At 37.8% G+C, this 26,787-nt stretch overlaps 1 protein-coding gene across 1 annotated transcript in view; it reads right to left on the minus strand.

Moving 5' to 3' along the window:
- The window catches only part of Stk3 (serine/threonine kinase 3), a 313,376-nt gene that overhangs the window by 220,622 nt on the left and 65,967 nt on the right, over window positions 1-26,787 (minus strand). The window lies entirely within an intron of this gene.

Genomic DNA, 26,787 nt, shown 5'->3' on the forward strand with positions numbered 1-26,787 from the left:
TGTGTGTGTGTGTGTGTGTGTGTGTGTGTGTGTGTGTGTGTGTGTGTTTCCTGCTCTATAACAAAATAACTGAAAAAATTAATAGATAATGAAAATGGTTTACTTTGGCCTAGTCTGGAAAGATACAGGCCAAGGCTAAGTGAGTCTGCTGGGCCAAACAGCAACAAGCAAAGAGACTGTGGTGGTGCAAAAATTATTACATCACAAACCAAGTGTAAAAGAAGAATGAGGACCACCCAAAGTCTCAAAACCCTTTCTGAAGGAATACCCTGATGACCTAAGGACCTCAAGGCCCCACCTCACCATCTCCCAATATTATCACCCAGAGGCCCAAATCTTTAACTTGTAGACTTCAGAAGGATGCTTATGTAAACCATGACAACATATAATGGGATATTATTGTGTCCTAAAAGAAAGGAATTTCTGCAACACACTGCAAGATTTTGCTTTTGTTTGCTTGCAATGCAACCACTAATCTATGTCCATAGCTTTTCCACTTTTCTACAATTAATGGTTTGCAGTCCCACTCAGAAAATAGGAGTGCCATTTATGTCCCAGTTCTTTATAAACTCTAACTCATGACTCCAGATGGAGTAGCATAACTCATGTGACACCTATGGAAAACATGACAAATGCAAAGGGTTCAGTGGTCATTCCTTTCAAAGGACTAGCCACCAAACCTAACCCTGCCTTCTCCTACAGACCCCACAGGCACCACCACACATGGCACAGACCCAGAGAAGGGCAGACTCATCAAAGAAGCTTCTTTTTGCAGCAGCAAGAGACCATCACAGAAAGCCACAGCTAATCAAAATGTAAATAACAACTACCATGGGACCCCCAGCCTAACCTGATATATCTACAATATAACACCTGCACCTAAACCTCAGCCAACATCACTGAAGGGGCACAAAGACTAGAGTCAGGAGACCAGGAAGTCTGCCTTGAAACTGTGGCTTTTAGCAAGGGCAGGAGGCTGCACCCATGAAACCTCAGCAACATGACTGGTCAACAACACCCAAAAAATTCCAACAAGTTGACATCCCAATGTAGATGGAGCAAATTTCACACAGCCCCCACCCTAAATGAAGAGCTACAAGCAATTAGCAATTGCTAAGAGAAGGAAAGGTAAGTCTTCCCGAGAGATGACTGGTTATCCAGAACCAAGTGGCCAGTCTTAGAGTACATACACAAGCAGGCAAAACTGAACACACTCAACAAGCTATAGTATTAAAATGGTTAAAGAAGAGAGGACTGTGAATTTCTGTGGAGGTGGGGGAATACAATACAATTATATTTTAGTTAAATTTTAAAGGCTTCTGAAGATAAAATAAGAAAAAATTCAAACTCAAATGTACAATGAATCTGAGGTATTTCTGACATCCTCATCTTTCCTACATCACATAGCTTCACTATAGCCTTGACTCTGAACATATGATGGGTATACATGCACCATACAGACTGTCTCAACACAATGCCCAGGAACAGTCTGAAACACCAGCTCAGCTTTGAGACTGCTTCTTATCATCAACAGCAACTTTTTTATTATACTATAAAGAGTTTTTATAGAAATATAATGATTTAGAGCAGTAAGTCTCACTCTGGGGGTCGCCTATCAGATATCCTGCATATCAGATATTTACATTACAATTCTTTTTTTTAATTTCTTTTTTTTTATTTTATTTTTATTTTTAGTTACAATTTGTTAACTCTGTGTCCCAGCTGTATCCCGCTCCCTCATTCCCTCCCCCTCCCCAACTCCCTCCCTGGTCTCCTCCCTGCCCCTTTCCAAGTCCACTGATAGGGGAGGACCTCCTCCCCTTTCATTTCACCCTGTTTTATCAGGTATCTTCAAGGCTGGCTGCAAAGTCCTCCTCTGTGGTACATTACAATTCTTAATTGCAGCAAAATAACAGTTGTGAAATAACAATGAAAGAAATCTTATGGTTGATAGTCCCCACAACATAAGGAACTGCATTAAAGGGTTGTAGCTTTAGGAATGAGGAGAACCACTGATTTTGCGGAACCAAAGACTTTTAGTATTTTTCTACCACCTTTCCTTGGCATGTTAGTATCAGGTTGGTATGTCTTTGGGTTGTAGAGTGTTTGAATATTTGATTTGTAAAATTACTGTTTTTAAGCTTTTGACTTTAATTTCATTTTGAAAAGTTATCATGTTAATTATGGTTTAGGATTAGGGCAGAACTTCCAATAATTCTGCCGTTTAGTATGACCCATGTACAGGAAGCAGCATTCTTCTGACAAGACCTCTTACTGAGTCATAATCTGACTTTGCTAAAGGACTTGAAAGGTTCACTGTCATCCTATGAATCTATAACATATTAACAAAAGGTTTTCATGTGAAAATAGTCTACCTGCAACAACTAAATAAGTTTATACTAATTTAGATAACAGTCTTTTTAAATAAATGTCTACTGTACTTGGTTCTACTGTGCAGAAACTGTTGAACACGCTTAATGCAAAGTGCTGAGGAAATAGTTCCATCCTTATTAAGCTTACAAGATATACGGCCTGGAGAGATGGCTCACCAGCCAAGAGCATAAACTGCTCTTGCAGAAGACACAAGCTTGGATTCCAAGACCCACACAACGGGGTGCATACCTCCTGTCTCCAGCTCCAAGACCTGACTCCCTTTTCTGGCCTCCACTGGCATGTGTGAGCACATGAACACATATGCACATACACTGCACGCGCACACACACACACTCTAATTAAAAGATCCTTTGTAAAAAAGAGAACCACTGATGGCCTACCTGTATTTGGCCCCAACCTGTTAAAGGCGGAGTGGACAGACTTGGAACTAACTTCATTATGCTGTTCTCCTGTCAGTGAGAACTCACTCCAAAAAAATTAGTCTGTTTCTCTTTTATTTCATATCATCCTCTAATCAAAACCAATACAATTTCTAATTCCTCAGCGTCTGGACATAAGCAGGCCTTGGTTTTACACCATGTGGTACAGTATTATTTTAACAACTCATTTGAGTGTTGATGATCAAAAGAATATTTGAATACAGTTAATGGTATAGTCCCAAAGCAGACTGCTATAGCGCAATGAAATCCAAGCAACAATGTAATTTTACAAAGTTAAATGAAGAAATCCAGATGTGGAAGCTGAACCTATATAAAGCATAAAGAAAGCAAAGCCTGTCTGCATGGTCAGCAGCACATAGCTTACCCCAGCATTTAAAGGGTGTACTTACCTAATGCTGGCCATATGTTTCTAAATTCGGATCCTGAATATCTAAATGTGTCATGAGCCTAAGATATGTTGTGGTTTCTGACTCTTTACTACATTACTATATTTTAGTAAAAAAGGGTTTGGTTTTGTTTTTTTAGTTTGCTGTTGTTTAAACACAAATCACTTCTGTTCACTCAGGAGTCTTTCGACATTTTACTAGATGTGTAAGAATATAAAACAGAAATAAGTGGTAAAATCTGCACATTCTAGACAGGTAAGAAAGCATTCTTCACACTTTTAGTATCAACATGTCCAACTTCCCACGTTGTGTTCTAAATATAAGCTCACCACTGTTGTGGATAGAAACATGTTTTTGTTTTAATCTCTGGTGTGGGATGTGGGATTGATTCAGATTGTCCACAGCAGCAAACTATTTGCAGGCTCTGAGAGGTTCTCGTTGCCAGCTGTAGATATTTTAAATCTGAGAACTCTGAAGACAGAATAAAAGCCAGAGCCCAGAGAGTGTGGAGGAGAGAAAGAACAAGGCTGTTCCTGCTTCCCCACCCTAAGGCTCCTGTTGCTGTTGATGCAGTGAGATAAGAAGTTGGAGATCTCTCTCTCTCCTGAAATGTGTATTGGACTGGCTCCAATGAGCCTGACAACCCTAACCAGTAGGAAGCAGCTAAGAGAACTATTCCCCCTCTCCCACTAACCCCTTCTCTCTCTTACCTGGTGCTGGGGTGTTTGTTGGAAGGGATTAGGGTGGAGTAGGGAGAAAGAGATATAAAAAAGGTAAATAAAATAATTTTTTTAAGTATGCCAACACACCATCCTGGCAGGAGGAAAGAAAGAGTGAAATTTGTGCCCATCCCTTTGGCTACCGAAACAATGGCACTCAAAGGTATTGTTACTCCCCGCCCCCCAAGAATGCTGAAAAAGGCTGAAACATGATTCCATCCAGAAAAAGAATTTGTCTCCCAAGAAGAGATTTTACACAGTGCTGACAACTGATAGGAAAGGCTAGGAGCCTATTAGACAATGATAGATTACGGGAAGACCACATCTTGACTGATTCTACTTAGTTAAGCAAATGACTTGCCTGTATTTATGCCTAAATCTCATATCAAAGTCCCTAAAGATGGACTTGGGAGTGGGGGTCACTGAACCCTTCTCTCTGCTTTTCATTTGTTTCTTTAACTGTTCTACTGAGAGCAAGTGGCTGAGCTGAAGTTGTTGGACCGAGGATTTTATCCTAACCTCAATAACGTGCACATTTTAGTATGTATATTTTGAGTAAAATAGCTAATAATAGCTTAAGGGTCATTACTTACCTGCCAGTCGGGCACAGGTCATTTTCTGACTGGCTTCTTCAGAAGAGAAGAGAAGCTGTGTGTCAGCTTCAACAACAAAAGCTACTTTACTTTCAACTTTTAAATTCAGTTATGAAAAGTTTCTATCCCTAAAAGAAATCATCTTAAGCCAAGGGTTGGTGGCAGATGTCTTCAATCCTAGGGCTTGAGAGATAGAGGCAGGTGAGTCTTGGTGAGTCTGAGGACAGCCTGATCCACCGAGCCAGTTCTAGGGTAGCCAGGGCTATTACACAGAGAAACCCTGTCTCAATCATTTTAAACAGTAAGTAGGGACATTTTTCCACAGTAGAGGCCTGGCATCATCTTATTTTTTTTTTTATTTTCTAGTATTAAATAAAAATTACAAGAGGCCATTACTTTAGACTGAGTTCCTATACAGTCACCAAGAATCAACATAGTAAAAACTAAATGGGGTCACTATAATAAAGACCTAAGTCACAAAACTGAAACTAAATTGTTACCTGGCAATTAAGCAATCAGGAGAATAATCAATAACAGCCAAATTTCCTACGTGTCTGTTTCAATGACACAATAATGACGTCCCCATGTGATGGTTAAAATGCGGATCATGCTCCCTCTTAGGCAGGAACTAAAGCCCTCTACAGCAGGAAGAATTTCTAAGGATATGGATCATCCAGCAGCTTCCCCAAGAAAGATTGCTGGGACCACAGCTCTGTATTCAGAGAAGAACAACTCAAATGTTGTGCAGCAACACATTTACCAGCAGCAGTTAGGAAGCTGACACAGGATGATGGAAATCTCAAGTTCAGCCAGCATCTCCAAGAAACATTGTCTCAAAACATTAAAAATAAAAGAGTTTGGGTAGGGGAGACTCAGTGGTCAATGCCATCAGCTCAATCATTAGAGAGGAAGAGAAAGCTAGAGGGAGGGAGGGAACTTCAACCTATCCAAGAAGGGACTCAGCCTAGAATGGTGGTTCTCAATCTATGGGTCACGCCCATCTGTTATCAAAAAATAAAGACCTTCATCTTCCTAATACATAGTTTCATTTTGAAATAAATCTGTTTTACATTTTTCATTTATATTAAATTATAGTTTTACCCAAAGTGGTTAGATTTCATATGGAATTTATTCCCATTATTTAATAAAATTTAAGGTAATATGGTGTTTCATTTCTATAAAAATTTTATCAGTTCAAATACTCAACCATTTCAAAATGGTCAGTGTGTTGGTGGTTTTGTGTTAATTTAACACAAGCTGAGTCATCTGGGAAGAAGGAACCTCAGTTGAGAAAATGCCTCCACCCAACATTTTCTTGATTGATGATTGATGCGAGAGGGTCCAGCCCACTGTGACCAGTGTCATCATTGAACTGGAGATCCTGGATGCTAAAATAAAGCAGACTGAGCAAGCCATTAAGAAAAAAGCCAGTAAGCAGCAGCCCTCCAGGGCCTCTGCATCAGCCTGCCTCCAGGGTCCAGCCCTGGCTTCCATCAGTGATGGACTTATTAGCTGTAAGGTTAAATAAGCCCTTTCCCTCCTCATGTTGATTTATCCCTGCAATAAAAACCCTAGCTACAATAATCAGTTGTACTGAGAACACTCGGGAGAAGAAAATAGAGGAAAGACAATCTACTTCCAACAGAAGAAAATAATGAAGATTTCAGTTCTAGGATGGAAAAGTAACAGATCCATTGTCAAACTACAGCTAATGCTTGTTTCAAATTCCTTCAAGTAAAAATTATCAGCAAGAATACTTTGTTTATGGGTTTAATTAGGTGAACCTCAATACATTAGGGTCTAATTTCTTTCTGTCACTACATGAATTGGCAATGTCCTTTTAAAAATCATTTTGATGGTATGTTAAAATCTGTTCTAAAAGAGAGAGAGAGATTGTAAGTCATAAATGAAGCACTCAGCAATCAGGGATGGAAATAAGACATTTTGTAGCTAAGCTAATACATTAAAAGACGGAAGTCTACATCTGGTTTCAATATTACTATGAATTCCCTGGCAAATTTAAAAAGAATTTCATTGTACAAAAACAAAAAGATGGTTTTGATAGGCTTTAGTCCTCTGGTTACTTTTGTTTCTAAAGTCATATGATTAGTATAATAATATGATACATTTAATATGTCACCATGTATATGGTTTTGATAAAAAAATGCACCCACCAACTTGTCTTAAGGGAAAATGCATAAATGATTTTAAAATAAACAGAAATCCTTAATGTTTTAGTCAGTAAAAGCAAATGCAAGTGAAGTTTTTAAGTTTATACAAGTTAGGAATATACATTTGTAAAAATAAGTCAAAGTTAACTCATCTCTTTCATTTAATCATCTATGCACATGAAACAATATATCCATTCTGTATTTGTTGTTGTTAGCTCACAGGGATACTGAAAATCATTGTGGAATGAAACTTCACATTTTATAACAAACTATCCTACTACATTTCACTCAAACAATGATTTTGCATAGGATTAGTTTTAAAAATATATTTGTCTGTGCACATGTGTGTGTGCATGTGTGAGGGCGTGTGTGTGCATATGTGTGTATGTGTGTATGCGAATGCACACGTTATACATGTGTACAGAAATCTGAGAGGTCGTGTGTGCATATGTGTGTATGTGTGTATGCGAATGCACACGTTATACATGTGTACAGAAATCTGAGAGGTCAGAGCATTGGATCCCCTGGAAATGAAATTACAGAGAGTTGTGAACAGCCATGTGTGTATTGAGAACTAAACATAGGCCCTCTTACAAGAACAAGTGCTTATAACTGTTTTAGCCAACTCTCCAGTCCCTTTTGCATTAAGATCTTAAAAGCTGACCAAGGACTAATAAGATGGCTCAATAGGTAAAATCCCCTGCTGAACAAGCCTGATGACCTGACTGTGATGCCCATGGTGGAAGGCAAGAAGTCACTGGCAAGTTATTGTCTGACCTCCATACACTCACTGCTGTATACCACCTTGATTCACATGCACACCACAAACATACACCCGTGTAATTAAACAAACAGGTCAGAACTCAATTATATAATCTTTATAGTCCATTAAGCCTGTGTCAAATTGCATCTCTTTCAAAACATAACCTTACATTACTCTAGTCAAATTTATCTACTAACTGATAACTTACATTATTTAGTTCCTACCATTCATTACTCTATGCCTACTGTTTTACGTAATACCCAAACAAACAAGAGCAGAGAAGGTAGGCACTGAACAATTTAAAACCCTGCTCTACTGCCCCCTTCTTCATGATATTCTGGACAGTTAGTAAACAAATCATTACAACACTATGAGATGCTATGGAAACACCCCGCAACAACTATCCTTAAAGCTGATTGTATCAAAACCAGCATTCTTAAAACCCAAGCCATTTAAATACCCTTCGAGGCCTTGAATGCCACGCAGCTACTGCCAACCGCAGCCATTTCACTGCACCATCTTCCCCACTGAGGGAAGCTTCACAGCTGAGATAACTTACCTGACTCTTGAAAAGTGGACAAAGTTTATCAAGTGACCCCCTGCTCAGAGGAAGCCCATAGGCTGCTCAGTTTCCAAGTGGTTCCCTAGTAAGGGAAGCAGGGGCTGACTCTGACATGAACTCAGTGGCTGGCTCTTTGATCACCTCCCCCTGGGGGTAGCCTTTCCAGGCCACAGAGGAAGACAATACAGCCAGCCCTGATGAGATTTGATAGGCTTGGGACAGATAGAAAGGGGAGGATGTCGTCCCTATCAGTGGACTAGGGGAGAGGCATAGTGAATGGGACAGGAAGGAGACAGGGAGGGGGCTACAGCCAGGATAAAAAGCGAATAAATTGTAATAAGTAAGTAAAAAATTAAACAAATAAGTAAATAAATTTAAAAACGTGTTATAAAAAAGAACATAGCTGTTATAGATAGAAGGCTTCACCAGTGCTTTATGGCTCCTTGCAACTATCTCTGAAGCTGTGGTAGATTCCTGAGACAGAACCAATTTGTTTCACTTTTCCTTATAAGAAGTATTTATGTACATCTAAACTATACTCATTCAAAGACATCAGAAGAAGGAATCTTTGTTGGTTGCTCATACAATGGATATTATCTCCTCCTGGCCTTTCTCCATAAAGACCCTATTTGGGTACACAAGACTTTGCGGTCCATATTCCATCAATCTTTTCCATTTCTTATATTCAAGCAAGGCCCATGGGTGATCTTACAGGCAGTATGCCTACTGAGCTCCATGATAGCTTCAGCTTGGTGCTTAGAGAGTTGGAACAAATCAAAACAGAGCCCAGCAATCTATGTGTTGAAGAAATAAGAGTTCAGACTCCTGGAATGCTAAGCTGGCTGGCATTAGCAGAACCAGAAAGAGAAATGTCACAGAGAGGCAAAAGGGGGCGCTCCTAAGAACCACAGATTCTTCTAACTGGTAGCCAAGTACTGAGCAACACATCTCCAAGAAACCTAATAAGGCTGCAGGAAAGGAACAGGGAGGCATTCCTTTATGCAACACCAGGAACAGTTCTTGTCCTCCCCAGCTAGAGTGAAAGCCCTTCTTAATGTATGCACCATTGAGCAGAATCCTAAGAAAGTAGGAATAAGTGAGAAAATCAATACTTGGAATCAATAATGAGAATCAAAGTCTCTGCTTTTATTATAAAAATGTAGTATATACCCACAGTGAACTACAAGGTGAACAAAACTATGCCCGTTACAAAGAAACAAACAAAACAAAAACAATAAAACTATAAATCATTACATTAGGCAAATTAAGACAAAAAGACATGGTTTACATGTTTCCTCTAATACCAATAAATGAAAAATAAAAAGAGACATGCCAAGGGCTGGGAAGATGGTTCATGAGGTAAAAGCACTTGCCACTGGGCCTCAAGATCCTCAGTCCTGTGAACCCACGTGGTGTTGTAATGGAGAAGGGAAAGAACTGGCCCCCTAAGCTGTCCTCTGACTCTCACACGCACAGCATGGCACGCATGAGCAAGCAAATACACACCTTAAATAGACATGATTTAGTCAAAGGCCAGATGAGCATATATGAAAGTACCACAATGATAGACATTATCTTAAAAGCTATGCAAGATAAAATTTGTGTGTATGTTTACACACAGATGTGTGGCCCTGTATCAGAGACTAGTTTTTTCTGGAATATAAAGCACGTGAGAAAATAAGACAAAGGGAAGTCAAATGCTTTACACCTTAACAAATACCCTTCAGAGTAGAAGAACCAAGATGTGGAGAAACTACTGCAGAGGAAATAATAGTTTGTAGTAGCACTAGAAGTTGCTGCAGTAGAAGCAGCTTAAATCCGGAGGGAGATTTCCATAGTGTGTTTAATAGTAAACACCTTTAGAAAAATTAGAAAACTTAAACAAGCAGAAAGACACCAGTTAGAATCAGCACAAAAACCCATCTACTGTCTGAAGCTGTTAAACCCCTGAAACATAAAATAGTTCAGAAATCAGCCACAAACACACCTAGAAAACTGAACATAACCAACTGGGAGATAGCTCAAAACTACAAACTAATACCCACAAGGCCTTGGGTTTGCTCACTGGCCCCACAAGAGAGAATTGGGAGAAAATGAGGCCCAATGACTCAGTAATTCTCCTATCTTTGGATATATTCAATGACCATTAAAAATACAAATAAACTTAAAAACGTATGTACAATGATTTTGTAGCTTTGGTTTTAATGGTCAAAAACCAAAATGCCGGAACTCATTCTATTCAAGGGAATGAAAAATATATAAGCATTCCATTATACTCACATAAAACCTTCATGTATTGGTATGAGAAAGTATCTAAAATATGTAATTAAAAAAGAAAAAAAAGGAACAAGTAGAAAAAAGGGAAAAGACTCACAACACCACATACAGAGTTTTTGAAGTCTCCTGCTAGATGGCTACAACATGTATAAAATTTGTAACTCATTATTAATTTAAAACTAAAAAGTTAAATACCATTCTTTAAAAGATTTTTGTCTTAACAATACTAAAGTAGCTCTTTCATACAGAACTGCATGGATACAGAATGTTGGACCTCATCACCTTTGTCCTTCAATAGAAAACACTGATGTAGGTAAGAAAAGTAATATGTTATTATACCCATTTTAGGATTTGGAATCTCAGGTTGAGTGAAGTTACACAATGCACATGACTAAACACTATCCCAGGCACTGAATTTTAGTTTTTTTGGCTCCACATCCCGAACTCCCACTAAAGAACATCACTCCAAATAATCTCTGCTGCAGGATGCTATGAATCAGGTTAGCACAGACAGAGAGATTTGGCTGGACAAGTCATCTGCCTACAGAGGAATGTACAATAAGAAAATAGTGTATGAAAGTGGGCCTGGCTCACAAAAGCAACTATAACTGTGAAAAAAAAGAATAGCAACAAAGGAGGAAACTGGGCAACTTACCAAGGGAAAACAAGAGAATACCATTACAAACTTAATGTACTTAGTTAAGGTAAAAAGGGATCACCTATTTGGAGGACTATGTTTTAACATGGAAAAGTCATAAATAAAAGTGTTGATAATCCAATCAAAACTTTAAAAAGGTGTGATGAAGCACGATGTGTACAGTGTACTGAACTGGAGATTAGACATGGTAACACATAATTGCTATAAAAATGTTGATAGACTAATCCTGTACATATTGCCATTATTTTCCATTCGTTTTAAAGCAATGACTTACAACACCCAAAACTCAGTCTTGACTCCAGGGGAGACACCAAATAAAAAGGAAAGTATCACTTTCTATACAAAACACTCACTGCTATGATTTGAACATGAAATGCCCAAAAAAGACTTGTACTAAAGGCTTGGTGCACAGCTGGTGGAACTATTGAGAGGTCATCGGATCATCAGGAACTAGTCTATTGATGGGTGGACTGACAGCTGAATGAGCTATTAGAAGGTGGGGCCTTACTGGAAAAAGTAGATGGCTGTGGGGCATGACTTGGAGAAACATAGCATGTCCTGTTCTCCCTCCCATTCCCCTCGGACTCCAGCTCTGAGATGAACAGCTTTACCCCTTACAGCTTCCCGACATGATGCTCTGCCTTGTCACTGGTCAAAAAGCCAGTGATCCCCATGAGCCAAAATTAATCTTCTTGCTTTAGTTTCTGGTATTTTACAACCATGGCAAAAGACAACATTCTCCTCAGACTCTAGTACAGAAATGAACTCATCTCAGTGCCTATGACTAAGAAAACTGTGTGGAACAGTACAGGAGCCTGCCACAGAGGGCCTCTGAAAGGCTCTGCCCTGCAGACTATCAAAGCAGATGCTGAGACTTATATCCAACCTTTGGGCAGAGTGCAGGGAATTTCATGAAAGAAGTAGGAAATAATAAGACCTGGAGAGAACAGGAGCTCCACAAGGAGAGCAACAGAGATAAAAAATCTGAGCACAGGGGTCTTTCCTGAGACTCATACTCCAACCAAGTACCATGCATGGAGATAACCTAGAACCCTGCACAGATGTAGCCCATGGCAGTTCAGTGTCCAAGTGGGTTCCATAGTAATGGGAACAGGGACTGTCTCTGACATAAACTGATTGGCCTGCTCTTTGATCACCTCACCCTGATGGGGAAGTAGCCTTACCAGGCCAGAGAGGAAGACAATGCAGCCACTCCTGTGAGACATAATAGACTAGGATCAAAAGGAAGGAAAAGAAGACCTCCCCTATCAGTGGACTTGGGAAGGGGCGCACGTGGAGAAGGGGGGGAGGGTTGGATTGGGAGGAGAGGGGAGGGGGCCACGGGGGGATACAGTGAATAAAGTGTAGTTAATAAAAATTAATTTAAAAATGGAAAAAAAAAAGAAAACTGCTGTGAGCAGAAGGGCTGGGAACCACAACTATGACACTGGTCTTTAATGCCAAGAGTGGACTCTCCACTCACTACTGAATAGGAGCAACACACTCTTTAAGAAACACCAACCTTCCTGTCCCTATTGTAAGGGAGAACATTAGGGGCCAAGCAGCTTTGACAATCAGTATCACCAAACACTACTATCAAGACTTAGTTTTCATTATGAAAGCTATTTTTGAGGGGCTTTTTAATTTTTTAATTCTTGTTGTCTTTTGGGGAGCTTTTTTGTTTTGAAAATGTGCAAAAATGTGTTGTTCTCTTTGACTCATATAGCACATCTGGCTCTTAACATACTGTTTCCCTTATAAGGCAGTCACTTCTCCATCTTCAGACCACATCCTAGTCAACCTCATCATGGTCACAAGAGGAGACAACTACCAACCACATCACAGTCCACATGCTCACAGTAGTTAGCTCAGAGAAAGGAACAGCACATTCTGAAGCAGTGAGGGGCAGGACCTTAACTCTGTACTGCTGGATCTCCACTGAAGGCTAGAAGCCAGGCTGTGAGAAGCCAGGCTGTTAGCAGCCATCCTCTAGATATCGAAGAAGTGTTCGGTGAAGCTGGCATTAACATGGAGGTATCACAACAGAACAACTTTATTCATTGTGCAATCCTGAATCAAGCCATTACAGTAGAAATTTTATGAAGAATTTCAGTTACATTAGCAAACAGATTTCCTTTATGTTTAAAAAAGAAAGTACAGGGCTGGGCGTGGTGGCACACACCAACACTTAGGAGACAGGGACAAGTAGATCCCTGAAAGTTCAAGGCCTGTCTAGTCTAGATGGTGAGGTCTAGGATGGCCAGGTCTCTGGAGAAAGATGGAGACAGAGAGAGAGAGTCTGAATCTGTCTCAAAATAAATAAATAATAAAAAGTATGATGTGTTTTTCTCTTACTCGTAACCAACTGTTGGAACTTATACAGGACCTAGAAGCTAACATGAAAGAGAGGGAAGTTCCTAGTAAAGAGGTTTGCATGTATAAAAAACTAAATCCAGAAATGCTAACAGTTAGTCTGAACATTTAACAGTATAAAATCCCTGAACGGACTCCTATTCTTTGTCTCTAAACAAAGGAATGTAACATTTGGGGCCAGTGAAAGTATAATAAAATTGTCTCTTACAAGATACATGAAGATTTTTTAAAAGGTCTCCTATTTGGCTTCTTTGCCTACTCTGGCCAAATTACATGTTTACTTCATATTGAACTGATATTATGTTTAGACTTTATATCAAAAACCCTCAAATGTTTTAACTTCCATTATTTTTATGATACATAATATAATCAAATAGAGTAGCAACCAAAACCCTTTTAAAATAATATGAAAGCTTACAGGTAAACCTTTATCTGAACACCAATCAAGCTTCATATTCTAAGTTCATTATAATCCAAACTTTTCCCCTCTCCCTTGGTTAAATATGTATGTATGTACACACACACACACAAACACACACACACACACATATCAGAACAGGGCTCCTGGGTGTTCAGGATGAAGAAAAGACTGGAAAACTACACAGCAGATCATCATTCCATGTTGAGATCTGAGAGTATAAAGCACCCAAAGTTTTGAGCAATAGAACGAGCTGTGGGATTCTTAGAATAATACAAACCCTCCTTTCAGCACAGAGTGCACACATTAGGAACATAACCAGAATACCTTAACTGTATTACATATAAGAGGGCAAAAAGAGTTTGTCTTTCATGAAATCTGGGCTGCACATGTCTGGCAAAGAAAATAAAGGTTAATAATCTTCCACAAAGTCCCACAACTAGCAATCTAAAAATGAAAGCTTTCACTACTTACACCACATGTAAATACACATATACATGCTGCTTATAATCCCTTGATCTGCAGAGAAAGAGAATTGACAGTGTATTGTGAAAATGGTCAGTGAGCAGACATTTAAAATCCTTTCCCACATAAAAAGATTCCTGAAAAAGAGATCACAAAACAAAAAAAAAAGCACTCAATATATAAAAAGTTGTAAATTCAGTATGAACTGTATCTATTACACAAAGAGAAGGCAACAAAGTGACTAAGAAAGACAAGCATGAACTAGACCAGACACATGCAGATATAAGTCCTCAAAAAAGCACATTACACAATACAAATCAACATACATCAAAAGACATCTACTATCAGCAATAACATAACAGTGAGGCAAATTAAATCATAAGACTTTGTTATACTTTAAAGAAAAAAAACATGTTTAAAAAAGCCCATAATTAATATCAATATGGTAAGTACACTTTAAATGCTTTAAATCAAGTGGTCACATCAAAGCTACTATAAACAAGGCATTAATTCTAAGGCTACTGAGATCTTTAGTCATTTTGAACAGCCAATGCCTCATTTTAGTGAAGAAACTCTTACTATGCCTACAAATAAACTTCTTTACTTCTTTAATTAATAGTAAATCAAAAGGCTAATGGTGAGTGCTAGAACTCTGACTTAGGCCCATAGTCCTCTGCACATCTCTACCAAAACCTATCTGACAGATAAATTTACATTATGAAGACACTCCCTCCAGGCTACAAGAGGTGATAAAACAGTGATAATTCCAAGACATGTAAGTAGGTTTTGGTGTGCCAGGAGCTGCTCTGACATCTCCAATCAGTTAGGTGTTCTCTTTAAGAACAATGAATGAAGTAATCATCTTACTTCAATAGTCACAAGTTAAAACACTTCCCCAAATTCATAGTAAGTACATAGCAAGGCATGGGTTCAACCTAAAAATTCTGATCCAGATTCCATGTTTTTGACAACTATTGCTCAGATTTACAAGGCAGGTATTATTTTCTGTTCCCAAAACCTACTTCTACCCAACACATAACAAAGACTTACATGAGTCTTGCCATTATAATATCTACCAAAAGTGTGATGGTGGTCTTGAAACAGACAAGTACCACTGTTGTAAACCTGACAGAATTTACCATGCAGAACTGTCATGATGCATCCTTTGAAATTCTAAAGATATGGTGATCAAAGAACTGGACTTTCTAATTATTTCCTTTACAAAATAACAAATCTACCAAAAGCCTCCAAGGAAAACAAACACATCACTTTATTTCTAGACTCTTCAGTTTAGAATTTCCTCTCCATTAGCCCCATTCCCCCAAACTGGTCTACATCACAGAAACAGTTCGTTACAGTAAAGACAGATTCTAAAACACTAATAGAACAAACTGAATGTTGCCTATGTTTTAAGACACAAAATTTACCTGGTAATTATCATCTGTACAACTGAGTACTGGGCACTCTGACAAATTTCAACTAGAGAAATAAGTTATAGAGACTGAAAATCCATAGGGATCTCTAGTCCAAGGACTAGAGTTCTTCAACATGTAAATCTGTTTCTCATTTTCTGCCATAACAACATTTTTGTACAGACCCCATTGTGTAATTCCAGTGAGACTGTTCAACGGCTGAGAAGAATGGCTAGAAGGATCCTAGAATACACATGTAGGTGTTCAACTGTAACAGAGTAACAGATTACTCTTCAACGTGCTTCTAGCTGAGCTGGAGGCTCAGTGGGTAAGAGCAGCTGCTGCTCTTCCAGAGGCTCTGAATCAGTTCCTGGCACCCCCAAGGATGCTAACAAGCCTCTCCATGTGGAACTCCAAGAGAGCTATCTCCCTCTCCTGTCCTCCACAGGAACTCACACAGGGCACATACATATATGTAGGCAAAAACTCACATACATAAAACAAAAAATAAACTGCTAATGACATTCCTTTAACTCTTGAGTTTAAGAATACAAAAGTAGGTGGAGTATGCATATAACATATACATATGCATGAGGGTGGAGAGAGAATAACAATGACTCTGGTACAAAAACAAAACAAAAAAACCCTGACTTTACTTATTTAGTTCCTTGTCTCCCTTCTGAAACTCTATAAACTGAGTACGGGCGAAATAAAGACAGAGTTGATAGGAACCAAGGGGAGAGGAAGGGAAGCAAGAATGGAGAGGGAAGGGCACTGGAGAGAAACAAAAAGAAAGTGGGAGGAAAGGAATGAGAGGAAGAACGAAAAGGGGACAAAGGAATGGATAATGGAAGAAAACTAGATTCAGGAAACAAAAAATAACATAAAAAACAAACCTCACAGCAATTTAAATTCAGTTTGCATGCATGTTTCCACATCACCACATTATGGGAATAAAGTAACAAAAATAAGAACTTCTTGCAAACTAAGCTCTAACTGCTGAGATAAAGAGTGAATTAGAAGAGTCAGAAAATAAAATACAATAAATCTCTAACTTCCTTCTAACAAAGGCAATGAAAAAAAGAGACAAAATGCCTATGTGTGTATGTATATGTATGCATAATATATATGAAGACACATATGCATTCTACACATATATCAATTGGATTAAACACTCATCATCATCAAATGAAAAAAAAAAAAAAAACAGGGAAAAGTAGCAAAGAAACTTTTCCAAAGGTGAAGAAATACAAGTGTTTACGCTGAAAACGTATACTGTATTTGACTACTAAATATACTGACATTGATTACTAAAAATGATTTAAATTAAGCTCAGTCTCATTGCATACGTTGTTCCTTGTAAAGTATAAAAAAACATAAGTATATTTTTTAAAGCCCCAAAATTTTCAGGGGCAGTGAAACCCGCATATAAGTAAGACACTGACAGATACTATATTATATTAGCAACACCAGATTCTAGAAGACAATGGACTGAAGTCTCACAATTTTAAGAGAAAATTATCTTTTATTTAAAATTCTGCATAGGCTAACTACCAACCAAATATAAAAGCAAATAAAGATAGCTTCAGATATGCAAGAACTCAAATACTGAACCTTATGTTTCATAAGAAGACAGTTTGGTTAGAATAAAAAGAATAGGGGAAACAGGAAATATGTAAGAAAATGGTGGCACTAACCCAGGAATCCAGTGGAAAGAAAGCCCAAAGTTGCAGCTGTACAGCACACCTAAAAGGCAACGAGTCTACATTAGAACAAGAAATCCGGAATCTCCAAGAAAGACTCCTCAAGAAAATACCTACACATTTGAGAAACAGCTACAGTAAGGAGTAAACAGGAAGACATTAGAATACCACAAAGATGGCACATGCTACTTTGGTCACCGGATGACAAGCAGGAAAATCTCCAGCAAAAACGAATGCAACACGAACATGATCCTAACACAGACCCATCAAACACAGCAAGGATCCTAAGGAACTGATTAGGAAAAAGAAAATCCATCCAAACCAGATGCTGAAGCCATTCTCCTTGGGTGAGCTAGGGGTTACACTGGCCTTTAGAAATGAAAACAGAATTTAATACCCTTATTTCCTCTCCTAAGCTATTTTCTACCCTCTCTCCTCTGACCTCTCATTCTTCAAGTCTCTAATTCTTTAAGTATTTACTGAGCATCCTACTTGCTAAGCACTGTTTTGAAGCCAATGACCAAAATAAGCCATAAAGTGTGCACTGCTGAATGGGCTTATTGATTGTTATTCTCTTAACAATCTGCTTTGCAACTATTTTTCTCTGAATTGTATTAGGCTAAATATTTCTCCCTCTCTGCTTTTTTAAGAACTCTTAACTCTTTACAGAACTGCATTTATCTTTTGACATTACCATCTAAGATGTAAAAAATATATAAACATTTATTAGTATTTACATCACCCCATTTAACAGATATATAAAGTTGTCAAACTTGAAAAGTATTATAAAATGTTATTCGTAACTTAACAGATGAGAAAGCTGAAGTTTTTTCAGTTATGTTATTTCCCCCAGATTATCAGTCTAGTTCACAGATAAATTAAAACTTAAATTCATCATGCTGAAGGTCTGGATTCATGATACACATACACACACAAACACACACACACTCATATAGGTTGAATGCAAACAAGTTGCCAAAACAAAAATGATCCTAAAAAAGGGAGAATAGCCTTGGAAAACTTCTTAGAATGTTTCCAAGTACAGGATAAGCACCTAAGATACAAACTTTCTTCCATGTGTCAATGCATGGCTTTATAATTAATTACATATGGATCATTTTAGAAATTTTTCATCCAAACTATAACTCATCTTTAAAAAGCTTCAACTTCGCAGCAATATATAATATTTAAGAAACATAAATGTTTAGAGATGCTAAGTGCACTTAATATAACTGGTTATTTTTTAACTCCTTCAAGTGGAACTTTCTAATATTAATCCCATAAATATGCTGAATTGCGCTTTTAAATGGAATTTTTAATAGTAATAATAATAATAATGCTTATATTAGGTTGCGCTTACAACAACAGAACATTGCTCTTTTTCATGAACTAAAGGATTAAAGCTATTAAGGTAGACATTTCTTTTACATGACCAAAGAGTTAAAACACAAAACATTATATAATCATTAACAGTCAGAGAGCCAATACAACACATCCTGGTATTTCACATATACCAATGTTACTAGTAAGCCATTTTTGTGGACTTTCTTTAATATATCTACTTAATAATCTACTTAATTATTTGCATTGTTTTTGTTATTATTTGCTATAGCTACTTAATAATTTGTATTATTAACACCAAAATGTAATAGCCATTCAAATTACAACTTGTCCTTATAACACCAAATAGATGAGTAGTTATTTATATTCACAGGATAAGCAGCCAACTGGGCCTGTCAATCAACAAACATTTATTAAAGCCTTGCTAGCTGTGAGTAGCTCTTCTACGTACTGAGAATATTTCCTAGAAGAATGTATTAGGACTCCTAGGGAAGATAGCCATAACTATTCTTCTCCCAAACATGAAAAAAGACTAATTAAATGTGATTTCCATGACAAAATAGCTGGACACATAAAGGAATTTTTAAAAAGTATGAAAATACTGAAAATAAAAAATATCCATTACTAAATATGTGTGATACTAAAATTTTGTGATGTGTTTGTGACTCAACCTCAAAATTCTAGAAGTTAAGCCATCTGTGCTTGAACACCAAAGAATTCAAAGAATACTGACCAGTGACTTCAGTAGTGCCTCCACAAAAACCAGATAAAACCTGTATCACCCACTGGGATACAAGAGTGTCACCTTAATCCAAATTCTAGCCATCACTACCATTAGTTTGCACAGTCACCATTCATTATTACCATCTGATATCTCTGTTCCACCCTATGTCGGTGCCAACATTTAAGGAATAATTCCCACTCTTTACAATTTACCCTCAGCTATAATCACTGGGATATACCTAATTAACCCCAGGCTTAATCCTATGGTTTGACATGTTCTTAGATGTTGGACAAAGAAAAAGTACAAGTCAAGTTTTGAAGATTCTTGTTAATATCTATGCTGACAATTAGATAACTTCTTTTTAAAAAGAAAATTAGAGCAAACTGTCAAGCATGTCCTGCAAATTGATCAAAGGGGCCAATAACGACAACAATGACAAAGGGTGGCACAAAAGGAGCTATAAAGTAAATATATTTGGCTTGCTCTCAGTCAAAAATAGGCAAAATAACATTAAAAATTTAACAGCAGTCATCATTCACTGTGCTTCTAAAGAACAAACATGCTAGAAGAGGTTCTCAACCTGTGGGTCATGACCCCTTTTGGGGTCAAACAACTATGCTGCATATCAAATATCTACATTATGATTCATAACAATAGCAAAACTATAGTTATGAAATAACAACAAAAATAATTTTATGGCTGGGGTCACCACAACATAAGGAACTGTATTAAAAGGTTGTACCATTAGGAAAGTTGAAAACCACTGTTCTAGAAGATTTAATCCACTTAATCAATGGATAACTATATAGACACAAATTGCCTGGGGAATAAAAGGTTAATTTCAAATAAAACGTTTTTTGTTGTTGTTTGGTTGACTGGTTATTATTAGGCTTGCTACACAGCTCAGCTGGACTTCAAACTCAGAATTCTCCTGCCTTGGCTCTCTGTATGGTAGAACTATAAAAACAGAAGAAAAAAAAAAAAGAAAAAGAAAGATGGAGTTTTAAGCCAGGTATTTATAGATGAAAATTATGTAAATTCATCACTCCAGGAAAGAAATTGAGAAGAACATTGTAAAGCTGAGAAGACAAGATTACAAAGTAATAAAGTTTTATAGCCACATGCTATACATAATTTCATTTTTGTGAATATAAACATGAGAAAAGTCATTTCAAGGACATTATCAGACAAACATGCATGACAAGATTAATTGAATAAATCAGTTATTTATGAAATCCACACTCACAACAAACCAAAAATATAAGGTATGGACTTCTTCGGTCAAGATTAAACTTCTAAAATTATGAAAAAGATTAAGAAGATGCCAGAGAGATGGCTCAACAGTTAAGAGCACTATCTGCTCTGGCAGAAGACCCAGATACAGTTCTCAGCATGCAGGTGCTAATCACAACCTCTGTAACTCTAGTCCCCTGACCTCTTCAGTAGCCAGGCCACACATGGTAAATGTACATACAATTAGGCAAACACTCATATTCATATGTATGTGTGTGTATATGTGTATGAGTGTGTGTGCATATATATCATGTATAATGAAAATGAAAATATAAAAACAAATCTTTTTAAAAATATTTTTAAAAGATAAAATAAATTTTTAAAAATTAAAAAAATAATCAAATAGGACTTAATTAGTTCAGTTAAAAGAAGAGTACCTTCGAGTGACAACACATGCTGGAGAAGCTGTGGAGAAAGGGGAACTCTCTTCCACTGCTGGTGGGAATGTAAACTTGTACAATCACTCTAGAAAGTAATCTGGCACTTTCTCAGACAACTAGGAATAGTGCTTCCTCAAGATCCAGCCATACCACTCCTAGGCATATATTCGAAAGAGGCTCAAGTACACAATAAGGACATTTGCTCAACCATGTTTGTTGCAGCTTTATTTGTAACAGCCAAAAGCTGGAAACAGCCCAGATGCCCCTCAACTGAAGAACGATGCAGAAATTGTGGTACATCTACCCAATGGAATATTACTCAGCAAAGAAAAATAAGGAAATCGTTAAATTTGCAGGTAAATGGTAGGACCTGGAAAAGATCATCCTGAGTGAGCTGTCCCAGAAGCAGAAAGACACACACAGTATATACTTACTCATAAAGACATGCAATATAGGATAAACCTACTAAAATCTGTACATCTAAAGAAATTAATCAAGAAAGAGGATCTTGACTAAAATTCTCAATCCCCATCCCGAAAGGCAAACAGGAAGGACATCAGAAGAAGAAGAAAACAAGAAACAAGCTAGAAACCCGCCATGGAGGGCCTCTTCAAGGCTCTGCCCTGCAGACTATCAAAGCAGATGCTGAGACTTATGGCCAACTGTTGGGCAGAGTGCATGGAATCTTATGTAAGAAGTGGGAAATAGTAAGATCTAGAGAGGACAGGAACTCCCCAAGGAGAGCAACAGAACCAGAAATTTGAACATAGGGGTCTTCCCAGGGACTCATACTCCAACCAAGTACCAGGCATGGAGATAACCTAGAACCCCTGAACAGATGTATAGCCCATGGCAGTTCAGAACCAACTAGGTTCCATAGTAATGGGAACAGGGACTGCCTCTAACATGAACTGATTGGCCTGCTCTTTGATCACCTCCCCCCGAGGGGGAGCAGCCTTACCAGGCCACAGAAGTTGACAATGATGAGATCTGATAGACTAAGATCAGAAGGAAGGAGAGGAGGACCTCCCCTATCAGTGGACTTGGGAAGGGGCATGAGTGAAGAAGGGGGCGGGAGGATGGGATCGGGAGGAGAGGAGGGAGGGACTTATGGGGGGATACAAAGTGAATAAACTGTAATTAATTTAAAAAAAAAAGATTGCCTGGACAAAAAAAAAAAAAAAAGAGTATCTGGTAGATAGTAAATAAGCAAATAATTGGTAAAGATCAAGATTCAGCTCAGAGATAAATCTAATGAAAAGTGGACTGAATATGCAATCATGAATAACAATAATATGCAAAAGAATATTCTTATATATCACCAATAACCAACTAAAAAACAGAAGCAGAAAAGAAGGCACCACTCTGGACAGCAGGGGTTGAGGTAGGGTGGCAAAGGCCCTAGAGAAAAATCAGTGTTTTTCAAGAAGATATGGAAGGACATTTAAAGACATGAGCACAGAAGTTACACTTTTGAGAACTGACTATAAAGATATTCGATAATTCTGAATGACAAAGTGTCAATTAACCCAAATTAACTTATAAATTAAAAAAGAGAATATGGTATCAAGTGTGCCATGAACTTAGAAGGTTGTTTTTAATACAGAAATTGTTCAGTCAATAGAAACTAGAACAGAAACCAAACACAGAGCCATGTGCACTTGGCATCAGCAGCATAGGCTTAGGAATCAGGCAGGAAAGAAAACATACTTGTGTTGTGACACATAAATTTCTACACAGAAAAAAAAAATGGAGGCCCTTCCCAAATCACATACAAAGTGAATACCAGGTAGGTAGGTTTAAGGCCGCTACAGCAAACCTAGAGGAGCCAGTAGGAAAGGGCTCTACTGTGCTAACAGTGTGCTAGATAATCCACACCACTCTGCTGCTAAAAGAGCTACACCATCTAGAAAAAAGACTGTTTGATAGCAGTCAACTACAGAAGCAGCATCTTGTTTCAGAACCAAGATATGAGGAAAGAAAACCACAGACATAAGCTGAACAAGGGCAGCTTTTCTCAAAAGACACCTATAAATTATGGAGTAAAGTCCAAAAGGTCAAGAAAAAGAACAAACTTTGAATGGTGTGGACCAAGATTAAAAATCCAAACCTACCAAAGTCATTTAGCCCTACAGGCTAGATTTAAAGATAGGCTAACACCCAGATTCAAATGGGTTATCTCGGATCCATATTGGATTAAAGTTGCTACCCTGCAGAATAAAACAAAAAGCCTTTGGTGGAAGTCCTCAATATTCAGAGATTCAAATTATCTCTACTATTTTTATTTTTTGTTGCTGTTACTATTAACAATCAATGTTTTCTCCTCCCTTTCTTTCTTTCTTTCTTTCTTTCTTTCTTTCTTTCTTTCTTTCTTTCTTTCGAAAGAATCTCACTACATAGCCTTGGCAGGCCTGGAATTCACTATGTAGATCACACTATCCTTGAACTCACAGAGTTCAGAAATTCACATAACCCAACTCTGCCTCACAAGTACTGGATTCAGAGAAACTTTTTCAAAGATAACCAGGCACAGACAAAAAAAAAAAAAAAAAAGGAATGATCATAGAAAAAGAAAGGGGTGGAAAGAAAAAAGAAGGGGAAAAGGGAGAGGAGAAGAGAAGAGGGAAGAAGATGGGAGGGGAGAGAAAGGGGAAAGAAGAGAAAGGAAAATGGGGAGGAAAGATAAAAAGACCTGGAGGTGACAGGAGCTCTGCAAAACCAACAAAGGCAACTGAGGGCTTTGCTAAGACTGAAGCTCCAACCAAGGACCAGACATGGGCTGGACCTCCTACAAAGATAGCCAATGGGCAGCTTAGGTTTCAGGTGAGTCCTCAAGTAAGGAAAGTGGGGACTGCATCACACATGGATTTTTTTGCCAGCTTTTTGATCATTTACCTCTGGTGGGACTGCCTTGCCAGGCCACAGGAGAAGAGGACATGCTTCGTCCTAACGTAACTTATGGGGTGGATAGGAGCTCCCCTTTTCTGAGGAATAGGGAGGGAAGGGAAGGTACTTGGAGAAGAGGAAGGATGGGGCTACAACCAGGAAAGAAGTAAGGGAGGGAGGGAAGAAGGGAGAAAGGGAGGGAGGAAAAAACAAAGAAAGAAGGAAAAGCTAAACTAAAATGTACACAATGAGAACTCCAGAAGGACAGAGCAAGAACTCACCAAGCACTGTGTATGTATCAAAAGCTGAAAAGTTTTCAACATTGACTACAATTATCAAGCTGTAGAAACAAAGTGGGCTGGGTATGCAGCTAGCCAGGAGACACCTACACAGCATAATGAAGCTCCAGCATCACCAAAATCAGAAAGAGGAAAGAAAAAAAAAGTAAACTATACTAGGTGCATCAAAAGAAAAGTTACGTATATGTTTATATACGTAACTCAAAACAAGACAAAAATACCTCTCAAAATGTTAAAAAACCTACACTAGGTACATTAAGCAAAGTTTCTGAAAGCCAAAGGTTAAGCCTTAAAAATAATAGATAATTTTCAAAGAAGCAATACCAAAAGTTATGAGAAGAGACAAAGGAGCTAGACAGTTATGCAATGGCATCATCTAATGCTAAAAAACTGACAACCAAGATTTACAAGAACAAAGTGAAGGGCTTCCAATGCAACTCAGTGGTAGTGAGCTTATATCAATGCATGAATCACTGCATTTGATCACCAATTATCATAGAAAAAATAAAACCAAAAAAAAAAAGCAATTCATATTTTTTTAAAATAAAATACATCTCAAAAAAATCCCCTTAACACTTTACCACCACCTTACACATTTAAAAAACGAAATGATAAGCTGGGCACACGACTGTAATCCCAGTACTTGGGGAGGCAGAAGCAGGTGGCTCTCTATGAGTTCAAGGTCAGCCATCTCTACAAAGTGAGTCCAGGACAGCCAAGGCTACACAGAGAAACCCTGTCTCAAAAAACTAAAAAACAAACAGGCAAACCAACAAAGAAGTTCTGCTTGCAACTGGGAAATGTGTAGAGAAATAAGAAAGCAATTAAAGCAAAACTACATGGAATATATATATATAATTATGCACACATAATTAAACAACAAAAAGCAACATAACACATAAAACCTAAAGTCGCCATATTCTAGGGAAAGCACTGTTTTCTGACCATGAAAACAACTACTAGAGTGAATCTAGTCTGTGTGAGGAGGGGGGAGGAATAGGTTCGATTCCCAGCAACTAAAAACAAAAAACAAAACAACAACAACAAAATGTATCCTTATACTGATAACCCCCAAAACAATGTTAGTCCTTTTAGATAATTAATAAATAAGAATAATAGCCTTGTACTAGAAAACAGGTTTACTAATGCTCTTGAGAACTTACACAAACTGCCAATGAGGCAACAGGCAAAGACAATACCTGTAGCCCTAAACTCTCCCTTGTACCACTGCAGTCTCTTTTCCATGTATAGATACTAAACTACTCTATGAAAACAGCAACTGGGCTGTTCCTAACGTGGGAACAGACAAGCCAGTGGATGACTGTCTTCTTACAAAGGGTATGAAGGGACAGAGCCCCTCCAGGGCTAAATGGTGAAGCCAATTCCTCAGGACTGTAGTCACATCCATGTTTATCTATAAGAACTGTAGAAACTTTCAAAGTCTATAATTACTGGTACAAGAAAGAAACTTCTTGACTCAACTACCTACTCTGTATTCACAAAGGTTAACATTAATACTTTAAAATTGTGAAAATAGATGTTTAAAATTTCCTATTTCATATGCTTCCATTCCACCTCTTATTTGATCATTTTAAATACCAAATGGAGTGAGGTTAGTCCTGAAACAATTTTATAACACTTCTCTAACTGGAATGTAATTATTTTCAATCATTCTGCTATTCAGGAGTCATGTAATATACATAAATTCTAGTTAAGAACAATAGAAATTCCAAGCTACTAATTAAAATGTCACAGATGATTCAATCCTCTGTCAAAACAGGGATTATTTAAACTTCTGTTTCACTTCCTTTTAAAGAAAATCTACTTACTTTATTTTCTCCATAAAAAAAAAAAAAGAATAAACGTTCAAGTATTTCACCAATCAAACTTTAAAATGACTGGTTAACGACAAATTGACTTGAGTAGTTACGTGCTTTACCTGAATGTATTCTACCACGACATGTCTGACTGCATGCAGTAACATCATATAGACACTGAATTACTGCTCTACAGAATTAGAAATTCTTCGCAGTCACTCACATTGAAAGGTCACTGAGCCTTAGACAGAATGATAAACAGCTCTTCTACTTAGGTTACAACCTAGCCATAAAAGCTTTCACTAACTAGTACACTTCACTAAACGCATTTCATACACATGAGTATGTACGCTTTCATTTTCACACATCTGGTAGGCATCTGAGAAACAAAAAATTTTCAATTATTTTCAAAAATTCAGAAATGTTACTTCAACTATTTGCCAGCTATAAGTGCTAAAAATGAAGATGAGGAAATGTCATGAATGTTACAAAGTTTAAGTAGAATTCCAGCCATCATTTCCTGAACTTAGATTACTAAGCAAATGCTTGGACTCTCCAGGACAAGAGGACCATGGCAGTTCAGAGTGCCTGAGAAGTCACCCCAACAAACACCTCCTCAGTGACTCAGTCTGCTCAGGAAAGATGCTTATCTACTCTCAACCTCCTACTAGATCTCCTTTTCCACACTCAGTTTTCTTTCTAACAAAATACTA

The sequence above is a fragment of the Psammomys obesus genome, unplaced genomic scaffold (assembly GCF_907164565.1).
Source record: "Psammomys obesus unplaced genomic scaffold, mPsaObe1.curated_primary_1811, whole genome shotgun sequence".
Lineage (NCBI taxonomy): Eukaryota > Metazoa > Chordata > Mammalia > Rodentia > Muridae > Psammomys > Psammomys obesus.